The following is a 15675-nucleotide window of genomic DNA, read 5'->3' as shown; positions in this document are numbered from 1 at the left end:
GCACTCCTCAAAATGGAGAACATAGACATTTGTGCTGTAACGGAGACCTGGTTTAAAGCAGCAGAAAGCACCCCTGCGCTACCGGGCTATAACTCATTCCATACCTTTCAGCCTCGGAACATGGACTGGAACTCCAAAGGCGGTGGTGTCTCCATATTCATAAAGGATATGCACACCTCCAGACTAGTAGCCCAGCATAATGTATCTGAGATACTTCAGGTACAACTAACATTGGGTAAGACAGCAATTCTGGTCGTAGCCTGCTATAGGTTCCCAACCATGTCCCAAAACACTCACTCCACTTTCCTAAGCACCCTGGAAACTATTAGGGTCCAACCCAACACTCATACTAGGTAACTTCAGCTACCCCTCCATCAACTGGGAAAACTACTCGTGCACCAATACACCGGCCCAACGCTTCCTGGAATTCATCAGTTCCAATGTCCTGGACCAGCTCATTCTTACCCCCACTAGAGGGAAGCATCATCCTTGACCTGGTTATTACAAACATGGGCAACCGTTGTTCTACACCAGTAGTCAGTTCCTCCCTGGTTAGATCTGACCACAAACTAATCACCATGGAAATCCATATCTCATCCACTCCGGCCTGCAAAGGTGACCACCATGAAAAACTTCTCCAAAGCTGACTTTAGACTCCTAAAAACAAAGGTGGCCAAGTTCATGGCACCCATGTTAATGGAAAATAGATGCATACACCAATGGACTGTACGAACATGTACATAAATGCATGGAACTAGCCATACCCAACAGAACCAAGATGCTCTACTCCAAAAAAATGGAAGCCAATCTGGTGGTCCCCTGCCATTAATAAACTCTACAACAGGAGGAAGAAACTGTTGCAGAAAAAGGTGAAGTCTTGTGGAAAAACTCCCTTATTAGTCTCAACAAAAAGTTGAGATCCCTCATTAATTAATTAATTAATTAATTAATTCATTCATTCATTCATTCATTCATTCATTCATTATTTTTACATTTATTTACCGGGAGAGTCCGACTGGGCATAAAACCCTTTTTCAGCAGAGGCCCGGGGAGAAAAGCTCCATTGTTAGTAGACTATTATGTTAGTAGAAAGAAAATCGTATAATACAATAAAGAAAAAAATAGTAACAGACATTCATAACGTTAGAAAGACTAAAACAGAATAAATGGGTCAGTAATCTTATGTAACAGTGCTTCTAGAAGACAGTTTTTACAGTAGGAGCAGGTAGTGACATTGTATACAATGAGAGTGCAATTGCGTTACTTAGTCTTGTATACAGGTAGGATAGCAACTGAAGACTTAAAATCTGATAGATATTAACAAGTGAGAAAGAAAAAAACATAAGGTAGTCATATAACTTAAATTCTGTGCTCAGTACATATGCAATTAAAATTTTTAAATCGGCTAGTTCATGGTTTGGGCTACCCATGCCCAGTGCATGTACAAGTCCAGGAACTGATGAGGTGGGCTTTAATGTGATGCTTGAAGTTTTTTAAGCTAGTTATAGTTCTAATTTCAAGTGGTAAGGCATTCCACAGTTTAGCAATGTAGTAGGAGTATAGAGAGTCACCTGAGCTATTTTCCTCCTGGTTACTTCAATTAGAGCTTTATTAGTGGATCACAATACCGGAGGAATGCCAAGCACCCAGCATTACTGCTGCACAGGTTAAAGCTGCATTGTCCAAGAGCGAGAATACAGCTTCCATGGGACCCGACAATATCCCTTGATGTGTTCTACATGAACTGCAAAGTGAACTGGCACCACATCTCTGTGCCGTGCTCAATCACAGCATCACCTCAGGCTTTGACCCTACAGAATGGCACACTGCTGCAGTCATCCATCTCCATAAAGGGGGAGCGACTACAGACCATGAGAGTTACAGCCCCATTAGCCTGACGAGTCTGATATGTAAGGCTGTGGAGCGCATCATCATGGACTTAATTAACAAGGATATGGAGAATCTCCAAACTCTAGATCCCACGCAATTTGGTTTTGTGAAAGGTAGATCATGTCTACTCTACCTGGTTGACTTCTTTGAGTCAGTCACCAGAGCTGGGGATGATGGCTAGGCAGTTCATACAGCATACCTTGATCTGGCCAAGGCCTTTGATGCCATTCCCCACTCAGGAAATATTGATAAACTCACCAAACTAGGCATCAACCCTTGTATCACTAGGTGGGTTACAAACTGACTCACAGAACACACAGTGTGAAAGTAGCAGACTCCAGGTCAGACTGCCGACCAGTCACAAGTGTAGTCCCACAGGTATCAGTCCTGGGTCCTCTCTTGTTTGGCATCTAATTCTCAGAAGTCCAGGTTAACACGGAGGGACTCTGGCTGACCAAGTTCGCAGACGACTGCAAGCTGGGAGCCATTGTTAACTCCCCAAGTGATATAGACATCCTACAGAAAGGACTCACCGAGACCAGTGACTAGTGTCGAAACCATGGCCTTAAGCTTAATGCCAAAAAAGCGTCATCATCCCCTTTGGGAAAAACTCAGTTCCCACTAATTACCACATCAATGGGAGTCCACTGAACACTGAAGGCGTTATAAGAGATCTGGGGACACAGGTTGACAACAACCTCTCCTTCGACCACCACAATGCCAATGTGATCAGAAAGTCCTTCTCTGTGGCGCATCTCATTACCAAGTGTTTTGCATCCAGGAAGAAAGAGGTCATCATCTCTCTCTACTCTTCCCTCATTAGGCCAGTCATCGAGTATAATGCCCCATTTGACATGTACCTCACTAGACACCATGCAACAGCTGGAAAGGCCACAAAAGTACCTCACGAAGAGGATCCTAGGCCTTAAACACATGTCCTATATGGACAGACTCAAAAAAACTCCAGCTATTATCTGTCTCATATTGTTTGAGGCGCTCTCTGCTTGACTTACAAAGCCATGTCTGACCCAGCACTTTTTGAAATGCTACATCTAATGAAATCCCATTCCCTCCGCACCACATGCTCCAGAGACCTCGACCTCATTACCACAATCAACAGAACATGCTGGATGAACAGGCTCATAAACCAGAGACTGCCCATGCTCTGGAACAGACTTCCCATACATGTCGAGCAGAGCACCTCACTGGCCCTTTTCAAGAGAAATCTTGATGAGTGGATACGAAATAGAAAGTTCACCTCGGGGATCACTCTAGTGACTCTACTTGATAGAGCCAGTGGCAAACTAACGTCAGGCGGCACGATGCTAGGGCACTACTATGGGCTAGGCTTGTAAAGGCTCCAGGGCCATTAGCCTAGTACACACCTATGAACCTATGGAAAAGCAAGAAAGTTTTAAAAGATGTTCACTTTGTTGACACCATACATCACCACAAGGCATCCATGATCTGTGTGTGGTGTTTGAGCATTCTGCACCTTTCCATTAATTGTTGTATATGTGTAGGGTTCTGTCCAGGGGCCCTGGCTGACTGGAGGAATAAACTAATATTAAAAGGACTCTCTTCACCAGATCCCTACATGGCAGAACATAAAGATTCTGACTGCAGGAAAAGGTGCTCCTATAGTTACATGATTAAAAGTATCTGGTCCAAACTCTGATGTACACTGCACGACTGGATCCAGAACCCTTGGATCTGTTCTTGATCCACAACTCCCTCAGAAAGCAGGCAACATTAGAGACTGTCTGATTAATGTACACAGCCCCACCATCCACACCATCCTCAGTGCTATCAGTCAGATCCTTCAGGTCTTTAGAGTCCTTCAAAAGTAGACTCTGACCATTTGATGTAGAAAATCTTTAGGACACAGACTGAAATGCAAGTCATTCTTATCCATTTCCTTCAGTGCCACAGGTGGTGAGATCAACCCAAATGGCCATGGTTTATTTCCTTCACCTGTCTCGACTGCCTACTTCAGTGATTTTTGAAACTGGCTTTCTACCTGGGTCCTGTGGTGTCTTTGCAGATTTTTTTTCCTGTATTTTCAGCACTGGGGGCCTCTAATCTAGCTCCTTTGAATCCTGCATTGTCAGAGCTGATGGCAGTCTCGGAGCTGCACCTTTTCCTGCAGTCGGAATCTTTATGTTCTGCCATGTAGGTATCTGGTGAAAAGAGTCCTTTTAATATTAGTTTATTCCTCCAGTCAGCCAGGGCCCCTGGACAGAACCCTACACATATACAAGCTGGTGACTTCAGCTCCATCATTGTGACTTCAGCTCCATCATCGGGAGCCATTAGGTTTGTCTCTGATAGTGTCTGGGTAAATCTGCTGTTGACCTCTATGCTGGTCCCCTCTTTGAGAGCTTCCACCTTCTCGGTATCGGGGGCCCACCATCAGTCCAGACTGTCCACTCTAAAGGAAGAGTTTGATCTGGTGGCTGAGGCAGTATCCTCTGATTATAATGGAGATTGGGTTGGCCTTTCAGGTTTTGAGGAGAAGTGCCATAGGTCCCAACAGATTGTGTTCCATCCCATGATTTCCTCTTATCCTATTCCCATCCAGTGTCCTTTGGTCAGAGTTGTTCCATAAGCTTCAAGCCCTCTGACCAAAAGCAGATTCATTCCTCTGAGAAGTCAGGACCTCCTCTGATCTTCCCAAGAAGAGGACATGCAAGCAGAAGCATTTGGAGTCCCTGTTGCAGTGCTGCACCTCGGATGTTTTAAGGATTATAAAGGTTCCCCACAATCCCCTCAAGAAGATTCTTCTTTCAGCAGAATCTTAGAATTAATGCACAAGAAGGGAGTTTGGACCACTGATGACCCCCCCCCACCCCTTGATTGTTTTGAAGCTTTTGGGTCAGCACCATCTGTGTCTCGGGTGGGGCCTCCAGATGATTTGTTTGACTTGGCGGTTAGGAGGTCATGGCATGGAACCAGACACCTGTTAAGCAGTCCTGTTGTAAGCCTGACAGGATTCTCCACCTGTTGACTCCATTGTTGTGGTGGCAGTTACCAAAAGAGTGTTGTCTGAAGACTCGACTGTGTTCACCCCCACATGTAGGAGTCTGAGGCGATGGATAGACTTAAGAAGTGGGCATATGCTGCAGGCAATTTGGCATTAGGAGCTCTAAACTATGCTGCACACATGAATATATTTCAGAGAGATTTGTCACAGCAGGCTCAATCTATTCTGAAAGCTGCCTCAGTAATGGAGTCGAGAAAAAAGCCAGAAACCACCTTTATTACTATCCCCTGTATTATAAGCCTGTTTCTGCATCTTATGCATAATGAGTTGGATGGCGCAAACAAGGCAGCAGGGACTGGCAATACGTGGTTGCGTCTGTGTGATTTTTGTGGACTACTTCACATGTCTTTCACATACACTCCATTCAGTGGTTCATCTCTGTTTGACCCATTGGTGAAGGACAAGATGTAGAAGTGTGTGCAGGATGGTAAACCCTTTATCTGAAGTAGTTAACTTCATTTATCTGCAACCTGTGGGTATTCGGATCCACATTGGATCCGAGTCAGCAACATTTTATCAACCATCTGCTCCTCCCCTTACCCATAATCCCTCACCTCTCCTACCTTTCCCCCAGATCTCGTTTGCCGCTTCATGCGTACGCATTGTGGTTTCTGTAGCTCCAAGTTGGAACTTTTGGTACTTATATTTAGTGTGTGAGAGTAGTTGTTTGTGAGCAACCCTTCCTCCTCTTCGTCTTTTCGTCGGTTTGTTGTAAAAGAAAAAAAAAATTAGAACCCTGTACGGACGAGTCAGTATTCCTGGAGGCCTTTGGCACGGGCCCATCTACATCCTGGCTGTCCCCTCCTGCAGATCTATTAGTGGATCTTATTACAACGCGGGCATGGAAGGAGCCTGACACCATAGAGCCAGTACCCAAACAGGATCCTTTCTCCTCACACAGACAGACAGGCCTGGTATAAGGGATCCCCTGTGGATGCTATGGTGGTGGCAGCTGCTACCAAGAGAGAACTGGCTAAGGAAAGTTCTTCGGTCCACCCTCTGGACAAACAGTCTAGGGTGGTGGATCACTTTGGTAAGTCAGTCTTTTCTTCAGTGACGTTTTCCCCCCTAGAGGCAGAGGGAGACGAGACAGATGCCGCCACAGAGGCAGAGGGGGTCCGAGGAACTTTGGGTGTAGGGAGACCTTCTTGGACAGACCCGCGCAGCAACCCTGAGGGGTTGCCCGATTGTCCTACTCTGGAGACAGTCGGGGGAAGATTGTCATTGCACCTAATGGCTTGGGAGTCCTTCATGATGGACCGTTGGGTGCTCCAAATAATATCCAGGGGATACTCCATCCCATTTGTTGCCCCACCCATCCATTCAAAGCACCTCTCAGATGTTCCAACTGCTCAGAGGGAGGCTGCAGCGCACAAAATTTCAAAGCTGCTTTACAATCGGACCATCAAACCAGTCCCCCCAGATCAGTCCGGATTAGTCGTTTACTCCAGGTTCTTTTTAGTGCCAAAACAGACTGGGGACCTCAGACCCATATTGGACCTGTCAATCCTGAACCTGTCTATAGCCAAGCAGAAATTCCGGATGGTCACCTTGCAGTCCATTCTACCTTATCTCCAAGAATGCGACTGGATGTGCTCGATAGACTTCCAGGACGCTTACTACCACATCCTAGATTTACAGAAGCTCCAGGAGATTCCTTCGCTTCTGGCTGGGAGCCAGTCATTTCCAGTTAAGAGCCCTACCCTTCAGTCTCCCCACAGCCCCCAGGGTGTTTACCAAGGTTATGGCAGTAGTAGCGGCTCACCTGAGGCTTCAGGGAATTCAGGTGTTTCCTTACCTAGACTATTGGCTCCTCACTGCTGCCACTAAGCATCTACTTTGCATGGCCACAGACTCCTTCCTGCATCTTGCAGTCAATCTAGGGATTACCATCAACATTCTCCAAGTCCCGCTTGAACTCGACACAGACCTTGGAATTTATAGGGGCACAGTTGGACACTCTACTATTACAAGTTTTTCTCACTGAGGATGAAAAGACTGGACACGACCACCACAACATATATAAAATCCAGTTTAATAGATAAAAATGAGCGCTTTCACATGCTCCACTGGCATGCTTCTTCAGATTTAACATACATTTACTCCAAAAGACACTTAAATAGCAAAGACTTAATTAGATCATTTATTAAATATGCAACAGAAGGGTGGAGTTTTTATCCACTTTTTCTCACTCAGGACAGGGTCCAGAACCTACGGGCCCATGTGTCAGTGATCCTTGACCCCAGGACACCGATGGCAAGCGATGTTCTTTGAGCCCTAGGCTCCAAGGCCGCAGCAATTTCAATTCTTCCATGTGTGCATCTTCACGAGGGTGCTTCAGTGGACCCTGGCAGTTCAGTGGTCTTGGTTAGATCTCCCCATGGACTACCCTATATGGATCAGCAGAGCCTGCATGACTTCTCTTCTTTGGTGGCTCCAATCGGAAATCCTGGCAGGTCATCCATTCTTAACATCCCCAGCCCAAGCCACAGTGACCACGGGCGCCTCCCAACTCGGGAGGGAGGGCACTTTTTGGGAAGGACGGTTCAAGGCATGTGGTCCCAGACCAAGACCAGATTGCATGTCAATGTTCTGGAGATGAGGGCAGTGCTTTTAGCATTGCAAGCCTTTCATGCTGTTCTTCCCCCGGGGACTATTACAGTTCAGTCAGACAAACGTGTCTGTTGTCTAGTACATCAACAAACAAGGAGGGACCAGATCTTACCCTTTCTGCCGCGAGGCCATGAGAGTGTGGGAGTGGGCGATTTCCCACCATTCTATTTCTGATTGCAATGCACATCCCAGGACTCTCCAACATTTTAGTGGACAGACTGAGTCTGGTTATCCTAATGCCATACAAGTGGTCTCTGAAACAGTAGCGGAGGAAATCTTCCTCGCGTGGGGTCACACTTGTTGCGATCTCTTCGCATCTCCTTCCAACGCGAAGTGCAGCAAGTTCTTCACTCTGATTCCCTCCCCAGGGGACTCCCCCAGAGACTCTCTCTTCCATGCTTGGTCTTTGGGTTACTGTATGCCTATCCCCTGCTACCTGTCATTTCGAAGTTTCTTCAGAAAGCTTACTGACTGGAGTGCAAAGTGATCCTCATTGCCCCGTTCTGGCCTCGTCAAGTGTGGTTCCCCTTCCTCTAGTCTCATGCTCTAACTCCCCCACGGATTCTGGATCCCTGCCCAGATCTCATCTCCCATCCCTCGCCATCAGTCCGCCTGATCTGGACAGCCTCAAGCTGACGGCTTGGTTGCTTCAGTTCCCTTGATCGCTAGGACTCACGGTCTGTCATCTTCAGTAAAGAGTATTCTGGTGGCATCCCACAAAGCTTCCACTAGGAAGGTTTATCGCAGCAAATGGAAACGCTTCTCTATTTGGGCTTCTCAGAGAAAAATAGATCCATTTACAGCCCCGGTTCCTGCAGTGTTGGAGTTTTTGTCATATTTTCCAACAAGGGGCTAGTTCCTCCACAGTGAAAGTGCAACTGGCAGCCATATCTCATTTTCATGTCTGCAAAAATCTGAATGCTCTGGCCTCTTTAAGATTGTGCAAGGCCTTTCTAAAAGGTGCTTTTCTTTTGCATCCCCTGGTTAATAATTCCGTCCCTCCTTGGGACCTTACTCTAGTTCTACAGGCATTGGTGGCACCCCCATTTGAACCAGCAGCGTCAGTAGACTTAAAATTCCTGTACTGGAAGACAGCTTTTCTAGTGGCCATTACCTCGGCTAGAAGGGTTTCTGAGATCCCTGTCTGCCATAGGGGTCCATTTTTCCCTTCCTTCTAGGCCTTATCCCAGGTTCAAGAAATTACAGAGGTTTTTTCCTGCCACACAAGGTGAACCCCCTTAGAGGCAGAGGGGGCCCCCGCAATTCGGGAGACCACGACTCCTTCTGTGGCTCTCCATACTCTCGTTCCTGAGGGTGTGCCCGACTGTGCTTATCCGGAGCCAGTTGGGGGTCGAATTTCCTTATACCTGGAAGCCTGGGAGAGCATTACCCAGGACCGATGGGTATTACGGATAATTTCTGGAGGTTACCACATTCCATTCTCTTCAGTACCCCCGCCAATCAGAAAAATCCCAGACGTTCCACCCAGTCAAAGGGATCAAGCAGCCTCAGAGGTCTCGCAGCTGCTAGAAAAAGGAGCCTTCCAACTTGTCCCCTCAGACCAAATCGGATTAGGGACTTACTCAAGATTCTTTTTGGTGCCAAAAAGAACAGGGGACCTGAGATCCATATTAGATCTCAGTCAACTCAACAATCACATACACAAGTCCAAGTTCCCATATGGTCACACTACAATCGATCCTCCCATTGTTGGGAGAGGAGGTATGGATGTGCTCCATCGACCTCAAGGATGCTTACACCATGTCAAAATGGACAGAGCATCCAGGAGTCACCTACGCTTCCGGCTGGGAGCCAGTCACTTCCAGTTTCGAGCCCTGCCCTTTGGTCTCACCACAGCCCCCAGGGTGTTCAAATGTATGGCGGGGGTGACGGCTCACTTGAGACGTCAGGGATTCCAAGTGTTTCCGTACCTGGACGACTGGCTCCTTACCGCCCCCACCAGGCATCAACTAGTTCAAACCAGGGACACTACCATCAATCTATGTCACCAGTTGGGCATAACAATAAATTGGGAAAAACCTGCCTTATTGCCCAGCGTGTCACCTTTATAGGAGCAGATTTAGACACCATTCAAATGCCAGCATTCTTACCACAAGAAATGATCACTGTATTACAACAACAAATACGCATGCTGATGCCCCTGAGACAAGTGAAGGCAAGACTGGTTCTTCAACTCCTAGGGACCATGGCAGCAACTATCATGTTGGTCCCTCTAGCGAGATTACACATGAGACTTCTTCATTGGCTCCTCTTTGTTCAATGGTCTCTCCAAAGACTCCCACTATCTCATCCCATCTTACTCACGGACAGGTGCAAGCAAGACCTCCATTGGTGGCTGTGCACCAACGATTTGAACGGGGGAAAACCCTTCGTTCCACCCGTCCCTATTACCACGGTGACCACGGCTGCCTCCCAGATGGGGTGGGGGGGCATTATCTTGACAGGACAGTCCAAGGCACGTGGCAGGAGCACGAGATACATTTGCATATAAACATCCTGGTGATGAGAGCAGTGCTTCTTGCGTTGCAGGCACTTCAGGAGGTTCTTCCTCTAGGGACAATTGCGATACACTCAGACAACATGTCAGTAGTGCGGTATCTCAAAAAGCAAGGGGGAACCCGGTCCTACCCTCTGTGCAGAGAGGCTGTGCGAGTGTGGCATTGGGCAATAGCTTCCCAACCGTTTCTGGTGGCAATGCACATTCTGGGGAAGTCCAATGTCATAGCGGACAGGCTAAGCAGAGCTATCCTGATGCCTTACGAGTGGTCCCTGAATCGCCTGGTTGCAGAGCGAATCTTCAGCAGATGGGGTCAGCCTTGCTGCGATCTTTTTTTCCAGCCCTCTCAATGCGAAATGCAGCAACTACTTCACGCTGATCCCCCCCCACAGGGGGAATCACCCAGGGACGCTCTGGTTCATGATTGGCCCTCTGGTCTGCTTCATGCTTTCCCTCAGTTTCCCCTGCTGTCAAGGGTGATCCAGAAAGCACAGTCCTTGGGAAGCAGAATGATTCTGGATTGCTCCACATTGGCCTCGTCAAGTCTGGTTCCCCTTTCTTCAACCATACATTGTGGACACTCCTTGGATTCTGGAACCTCAGCCAGATTTACTGACGCACATGTCGGGACAGTTCCATCCCTCTCTGATGACCCTCCGGTTGACAGCCTGGCTACTCCACTTCCATCGTTAGTCAGACATCATAATTTTTCACCAGAAGTGGTCCATATATTATCGTCCTCTCATAAACCATCCACTAGAAAGATTTATTGTAGTAAATGGAAAAGGTTCTCTATCTGGGCACATACTAGAGGCATTGATCCTTACACAGCTCCAATAGATTCAGTTCTGGAGTTCTTGTCTACGCTTTTCTATCAGGGGTTCGCATCAGCCACCATCAAAGTTCAGCTGGCAGCGATATCTAATTTCCACATAGCAAATTAACCTAGTCTCATGGCACACAGACTATGCAAAGCATTCCTTAAAGGTACTCTGTTGCTTCGTCCCCCAGTGTCCGAACCTATCATGCCCTGGGATCTCAATTTTGTTCTACAAGCCCTTACTTTACCACCATTTGAGCCTGCCGCTACCTGTGAATTAAAATTCTTGACATGGAAAACAGCATTCTTAACAGCAGTCACTTCAGCGAGGCGGGTTTCGGAAATTCAAGCCCTGTCCATCAAACCCCCATATTTAATCTTCCATAAAGATAGGGTCTCTCTTAGACCAAACCCCTCGTTCCTTCCTAAAGTGGCTTCCATGTCTAACATGAATCAGTCCATTGAGTTGCCTGTTTTCTTCCCCCACTTCTCTAACAAGGCCGAATTTAGATTTCACCAATTGGATGAACATAGACAGTTACGCTTCTATCTACACCGGACAAAAGATATCCGGAAATCTGACCAACTCTTTGTCTTCTTTTCGGAAAACCGAATGGGTTCTTCGGTATCCAAGGTCACACAGTCTAGATGGATAACCAGTTGTTTCTCTTTCATCTGTCAGGCAGGAGGTCAAAATCTGCCATTTCCAGTCAAGGCACATTCTACTCGGGCTGTTTCTACATCCACAGCCTGTCAAGCTAGATTGTCAATGGATGATATATGTGCTGCAGCTACTTGGGCTTCTCATCACACTTTTGTTTCTCATTACAAATTGGACGTGGTCTCCAGTGGCAGGTCTTCCTTTGGCTCCACAGTTCTCAGGAGTATTTTCCTATGAGCCACCCAGGATGTAGGTGTTAGGGATGCTGTCCCACGGGTAAGAATGTAGGCGAGATAGGACTACATAACATCAAGAAGTTATGTACTCATAACGTTCGATGTATGTAGTCCATCTCGCCTCACATTCTTACTTACCCTCCCCCTTCCTGGAGGATTTGGAGGTTAGGTTGTCATCTACAGAGTCCCTTTCATTAGCTTATTCTTTATGTGGATGTGATGTGTGTATGGGGTACAAATGATTTTTGCAGCAAACTAGATCTGGGGATATGGAGCAGTGCACTATGGGATACCCACTTGGCCCAGCCAATGAGAGACTTCGAGCTAGTAAAATCGTCCGAGTCTGAGCCGATATTCGACTCCGAACCCACGGGTAAGAATGTGAGGAGAGATGGACTACATACATCGAACGTTATGGTGAGTACATAACTTCTTGTTTCTCATAAGGTTTGTAAGACCTTTCCCAAAGAAACATTTTGCTTAGACTTCCCATCAGAGATCTAGCTCTGCCTTTTTGTCTAAACCTGGTTTTAGAAGCTCTAACTAAGCCTCCCTTTGAACCAGCTTCCTCTGTGGAACTAAATTTTCTTTCCTGGAAAACTGTTTTTGTTTGCAATCACTTCAGACAGAAGAATTGTGGAACTCCATGCTTTATCTTCATCTTCCCCCTTACCTAGTATTCCAGAAAAACAAGGTATTTCTGAGAATGAATCCATCTTTTACTTCCAAGGTGGCTTTTGAATAAAATTTTTTGCAGCATATTTGGCAGTCTTTTTATATGAAAAAAAGAGGGAAGGTATCCTGTATGCCTTAGGCATACAGTGACAGTTGCATTTCTAACTTCACAAAACCAAGTCATTCAGAAAGGATGATCACACTGGGGCAGAAAGTTTCTCTTTCCAGGTGAGTTTAAAGCTCACTCTACCAGAGCTGTATACTCGAGCATTTTTAGGAAGGCATCCCTTGAATATACACCCACAGCTTCTGTGTGGACATCATTAAACGCTTTTTTTATAAGACAGTAAGCTGTATGTGAGCTGCTGAGCCAGGTCATTCTTCAGTTATAGTAATTAAAGATTTATTCCCATATGGACCCCCTCTAGAGAATAAGCTTGGGACTTTGTCTTCATGGTGTTGGTGATGGAACTCGCAGTCACAGGTATGCATACCGTGATGATGGATCTGAATTGTCAGTTACATTTTCACTATTGTATCTACCCCGTTTTCCTTTGCCTTGGAAGGTGATAGTTATTTGTGTTTGTTTATTTGTAGTTTTTGCTCCACTGGACTTTGAGATCTGGAAAAGAGTCCTAACTTGCAGGTGGGTGTTGGACTGTGTTTCCTTTATTTATGCTGCACACAGCAAGATTTAAACTCGTCAAGCCGAGGGATGACTGTGTTAGAGATGTTGCAAGCGCTAGTGTCTTCTAAAGCTCTTCTTCTTCAGTAGACGTAGATATTTACGAAGCTGTCATGTGGTCTTCATGCATACATTCATTAAACATTATATACTGGAGAGCTTCTCGAGGGCTAGAGCATCCTTCAATGCTTCTGTTCCGAAGGGTCCCCTGTCATAAGGGCACCTTGGGTTAATTGTAGCTTGAGATTTTAATTCACATGCCAGATCAGATAGACTGAATGAATAGGATACGAATATTATGTACTTGTCTTAACAGATCATGTCATTCATGTCCATCAGATATGACAGCCCTCCCTCCTTCCCTCTATACTCCTTCCTTGTCCAAGACCTGTTGGATTCTAGTTCCAAAAGGTACTGCCTTACTTCAGTCAGTGTGGTGATACTAGTTCTTGAGGTTTCAGACTAGATCTGAGGTTCGTTGGGGGACAGATGCATTTTGAGAGGGGAAATTTCAATTTGTTTGAGGCTGGAACTCTGGTGCTGCAGAGTCAGGTCTGACAAGTGATTCGGGCCCACATGTTGCATCTAACAGACCTGCATGAAAGTTTATATCATTATGGTAAAGAACATTTGTATCAGCTGCATTGCTTAATCCTGTCATGTTTTATCCATTCACTTTACGGAAATTTCTGATATTTTCTTTTACATTCATTTTGTGTGTCCCTTTTTAGTAGTCATAGGTACATTCTCTTTTAGGCTTTGCAGCTATAATTAACAGTTGCCAGTTGTAAATTACTGTTTCTCCAATTTTTATGGGTGGGCTAATTCTCAATGTCTAGCTGTCCACTGCCATGCTAGTAGTCCCCAGTGCTCAGTCTTGCAGTGGAGCTTACATCAGTTCTTGTTCCAGTGTAGCCAGGAGCAGTATAATGATGTTTGAGGAAAGGCTGATGTGAACATGGCATGGCCATTGACCTAGAGACAATAAAAGTAATTTGCAGTGTAACCAGGGGTGTCATGGTCCCAAGGGCACCATGGGCCTCTTCATCAGTCCACAGTCTACTCCAAGAGATATTGCTGAACTGGCCCACTTTGGTGGCAGTCAGAAGGTCACCTGTGCTTCTGCTTGACTGTATGCTCTTTGGACCTCCAAGACACCTGTCAACATTGCTTGGGAATTTGGGAGATTTTTGTACTTTCGATTAGAAACATGTCAGTGTCTGTTCAGACTGTACCTTTTGGGATCCACCATAGCCTTGTTGTAGTCACCAAATACATCTTGGTTGTTGCAACAAATCAGAAGCTGCAAATTGTCAAGATTTTTCACTACTTGGTTGACTAGTCCATGGTTGGGGGTAGCAAGGATCTAGCCTCATTGTATTGAGGAAGTCTCGTATGATATTGTTCCAGTCCTTGTGAAACGCTGTGAATACCATGAAGTCTCACCTGATACTAGCCTATACAGTCCCATTCACTTGATGCGGATTGGGCACACGATTGCCGATTCCCACACAGAAGATTACATTCACTGGGTGCATGTTGGATTCACTGCTTTTGCTGAGTCATTCTGCAGACAAGATTTCACCATGTCTAGGCTGTAGTCTGCAATGTTCTCCAAAGTTGGGTTGTTCTACACGCCATGTCTTGGGATTTGAGGCAGCCACAGTCTTTTACTCTTCCACATGTCTGAGATTTTCAATGGACCTTGAAGGGTGAGTGGAATATTTCAGAAGTGCAGAGTTTGGTGGCACACGAGTCCAATATGTATTTGATTAGACACATCCATGCTTCTGCTTTAAAGTGGCCCCTTAAGACACTTTCTCTTGATCCCATTGTTTCACAGAAGGCAAGAATATGCAATGGCAAAGTACTTTTCATAGTGCTCTTTTTTGTGACAGCTGTGGTTTCCTTAATTAGCCTCCCAGCTTCTTGGTCAGTTTCCACTTGAGGCCCTTCATGTCCTGCTGATGTAACTGAACATGTGGCTTCACATGCAGCTTTGCTCCTTATTCTTAAATGCATGGTTTCTTCAGTTACAGTAATAGCCAGTGACTTCTCTGGAAAGAGTGGACAAGATCTTTACTTTTGTGCTCATAGACCCAGTGCTAGAATGAGTTACAAAAGCAAATAAAAAGTACATTTGGAGGGAGTCTACTTGTAAGCCACTGCCAAGGGCTTAAACCTGTTTACTAACCCTGTTTCTGCTGTCCTTGATTTAAACCAAAGTCAAATCTCCGTGATAACTAATGCCATTTGGAAGCCATCTCTTACTTGTATGTTCGAGCTAAATCTTTGTCCTTAGCTACTTTGAAAAGTCTGTAAATCTTAACGGGTAACTGTCTTCTTTGTACTTTACCACTTAGCTTGCTTTACCAGAGCTTGTAGATACCTAAGCTTGTTTAAGGAATACTTCCCTTGATGCCTGTGTAAAAGCTGCATATGTATCATTAGTTTTGCAAGGTGATGTAAACTTTTCACAATTACATCAGTTAGAATAATATCAGAACTTCAAAGCGTGTGTATTAATCTTTCTT

General features: G+C 45.7%; 1 protein-coding gene across 1 annotated transcript in view; it reads left to right on the top strand.

Annotated features, from left to right (window-relative positions):
- TOMM34 (translocase of outer mitochondrial membrane 34) overlaps window positions 1-15675 on the top strand; it is an 843921-nt gene that overhangs the window by 290950 nt on the left and 537296 nt on the right. The gene's annotated exons all lie outside the window — the stretch shown is intronic.

Source organism: Protopterus annectens, chromosome 12.part0 (assembly GCF_019279795.1).
Source record: "Protopterus annectens isolate FY-2018-M chromosome 12.part0, PAN1.0, whole genome shotgun sequence".
Classification (NCBI taxonomy): domain Eukaryota; kingdom Metazoa; phylum Chordata; order Ceratodontiformes; family Protopteridae; genus Protopterus; species Protopterus annectens.
Note: the sequence above shows the minus strand (reverse complement) of the source record. Positions and strands in the feature narration are given on the sequence as shown.